Source organism: Ceratotherium simum, chromosome 8 (genome assembly GCF_057802395.1).
Source record: "Ceratotherium simum simum isolate JZ-2026a chromosome 8, ASM5780239v1, whole genome shotgun sequence".
NCBI classification, from domain to species: Eukaryota; Metazoa; Chordata; class Mammalia; order Perissodactyla; family Rhinocerotidae; genus Ceratotherium; species Ceratotherium simum.
This window is the reverse complement of record NC_141907.1, coordinates 50169376-50172678: the sequence shown is the minus strand read 5'-3', so window position 1 is coordinate 50172678 and position 3303 is coordinate 50169376. Positions and strand designations below refer to the sequence as shown.

The 3303-nt window shown below is 41.2% G+C and overlaps 1 pseudogene; it reads left to right on the top strand.

The window, feature by feature from the left end:
- The first annotated feature begins 589 nt into the window (after positions 1–589).
- LOC101395718 (inositol polyphosphate 1-phosphatase pseudogene) lies at positions 590–1775 on the top strand (annotated as a pseudogene).
- Positions 1776–3303: the final 1528 nt, after the last annotated feature.

Below are 3303 nucleotides of genomic sequence, written 5' to 3'. Positions count from 1 at the left end.
GTAGTCCCTTTTTAATCACCTTTTTGTAAATTCATTACTGCTCCAAACTCTCAAAATTATGGAAATGTCACAAAAGGTTTTAAATTTTTTTAAACTATTCAATTTATAGAATATCTATCAAAATTGTGAAAACAATAAGAATCCTGGCATTCTTTCATTACTAAGGACAACTTCAACACCTCCCATACTGCCATATTATCCTTGTGTCCAGTCATCTGTCTGTCCCCTCTCTCCCGCAACACCTACACCTAGCCTGCACTCTCAGATTTTTATTATATGGTTTGAGATTTTTCCTTTGTTCTTTTTCGCCACGATTTCTGGGTTTGGGCTGGAAACTTGCCTTTGTAATTAATAAAATAGAAAAGCAAAGAAGAGAATAAAACAAAACAACAAAAAAGGCAAGCACAGAGGAAAGGCCATATGAGAACACAGAAAGAAGGCAGCCATCTACAAGCCTGGGAGAGAGGCTTCAGGAGAAACCAAACCTGCTGACGCCTTGGACTTGGACTTCTAGTCTTCAGAAATCTGAAGGCCCAGAGGGTAGGTGCTGATTCCACCAGCAGCTGCAAGTGAAAAGCAAGGTTCAGAAATGTCAGGTATCCTCCAGGAGCTGCTCCGTGTCTCTGGGAAAGTTGCCGACATGCCTGGGCATGCAGGCAGGAAACCCTCTTCAGGTGCTGATAGAAGAAAAGAAAGAAGAAGAAAAGAAAAAGAAGTTTGCAGTGGATTTCAAGACCCTAGTTGATGTACTAGTACAGGAGGTAATGAAACAGAATATGGAGAACAAGTTTCCAGGCTTGGAAAAAAACATTTTTTGGAGAAGAATCCAATGACTTTACTAATGATTTAGGGGGAAAGATTATCTTGAGACTCTGTCCAACAGAAAAACAGTAGAGCTTCTTAGTAAAATCCTTAATGGTAACCAGTTGGCATCAGAAGCATTAGCCAAGGTTGTTCATGGGGAGGTCAGCATTACTGACCCAACTTTGGATTCGATAGAGATCAATATTCCACAGGACATTTTGGGAATTCTATTCAACTTACAGTATATAAAATGTTCTGCTGACATTAAATCCAACCAAGGAATCTTCCTCTGTGGACTTTAGTGCGTCACCCTTTTACTTGGTGTCTATGGCATACAGACAGGGTTGTCCCTGATGGGAGTCATCAACCATCCTTCTGTATAACAAGACCTAAACACTCTTGGTTGGAAAGGACAGTGCTACTGGGGCCCTCCTTACATGGGGACCAATATCTATTCATTTCAGCCCCCTGACTCTAAAAGAAACAGCAACAGGACGCAGAGCCAACTGACAAAAAACCAGCTCTGAGGTGGAATTCTCCCACTGGTTTTCAGCTATCATTAGCACAAATGAAAAGGAGACTGCCAGAGTCACATTGTCATATGTATGTGGAGATAGCATATTCCAGGCAACTGAGGCTGCTTACAAGAGACTTTGTGTTGTCTAAGGTCTTGTTGACGTCTACATCTTTTCATAAAATACCACATTCAAGTGGAAACCTTGTGCTGCTTATACCATACTCAGGGCCATGGGTAGGGGAATGGCAGCCTTCAAAGAATGCTTGTAAAGACATCCAGAAATGGGGGGCTTGACTTGCCACAGTTACTGTATCACGTGGAAAATGAAGGCACCACTGGAATAAATCGGTAGGCCAACAAGGGAGGACTAATTACATACAGATCAAGGAAGCAGTTGGAGACATTCCTGAGCCTCCTCATGCAAAATCTTGCATCTGTGGCTACACATACATAAATAAACCCTGGCTTCATGTGCTTATAAACCAAACTGTGAAAGTATTTCCCACACTTCTATCTTTTGAAGAAAGCCTTGTCCTATTGATGGTCAACATTCACCTTCCTCTTTTGAGGAGCATTTTTCCATTATGTGTTCATAATACTGTTAATTTCAATAATTAAATGACATGCAGCAATTAAACATATTTATGGAATTCTTTTTCTTATTGAGATATAATTGACATACAACTTTATGTTAGTTTTAGGTTTACAACATAATGATTCAATATTTGTATATATTGTGAAATGATCACCACAATAAGTCTAGTTGACATCTGTCACCATACACAGTACAAAATTTTTATTCCCTTGTGATAAGAACTTTTAAGATCTACTCTCTTAGCAACTTTCAAATATACAATACAGTATTGTTAACCATAGTCACCAAGCTGTATATTACATCCCCAGGACTTATTTATTTTATAGCTAGAAGTTTGTACCTTTTGACCCCCTTCACCCATTTGTGAAAGTTCACCCGTGTGTGAAAGTCCCAATAGTAGGAAAAAAAAAAAGCCTTTTTTTCTAAATCAAGTCCACTTTATTTGAAATTTTTCACATGCCACAAATTTATATGAAAATACTCATTCAAAATGTAGATTGAACACAAAATTCGGGAGCGGGCATCACCATGAAATGCCACACATAGGTAGTTCAACCAAATGGATGAATGTTCAGTCATTTAGCACCTGGGTCACAACATACTCTGGGGACCCTACCTGGCCAACTCACTCCCAACCTCCCCAACCCCCTTAAAGACGTGCTGAGTTCAACCGTTTTAGGTCAAAAGGGCACTAGGACTGACAGTGATTGAAAGGGCTGCTCATGCTGGGGCTGAGGGTGAGTGTCATGTGCCGACGCTCACACATACATAAGCACATGCCTGGACACGCACACCAGCCCATGATCACCTCTTGGACACCTCTCGATCACCTCACATGCATACTCCCCGCCCCCAGTGAGCACAGCAGTGGAGGCCTCCAGCTCACACCCTGTTAAGGTTCGATGGAAAGAGATTCCCTTGTCAGGTTTAGCACAGCAGCAGCTTCTGCTTCAGACTTGGTCTTCTGGGCGCTGGCCTAGTTCCCTGACTTAACATAGCTGTTGAGCAGCCCTGAGTCACCCTCAATTCCAGGTCCAGCTGGCCCAGAGCAGGGTGCAGGAGAGACCCTGACCCTGTAATATCAATGCAAAACCCCATCCTTAAGTGTTTTTCGAAAGAACTTTAGAAAGTAATTTAGATGACATTGGTTGGCCTGTGTCAGACCTAGCTTTTTTATTTTTTAAATTTCTGTGGGTATTTGTTCATCACACCAGTAGACCTACGTGCTCTGAGGTGGGACAGACATTTCATAGATACTGAGGTTAAAACATTATTTAAAGTACAATTTTTAAATCTGGGGATAAATGAAACCATGTTATCATTTCACCCAAAATCATGGTATGCTTCATGGGAAGAAAGGATTCCAGGTAAAGGACCACAGGAGAAC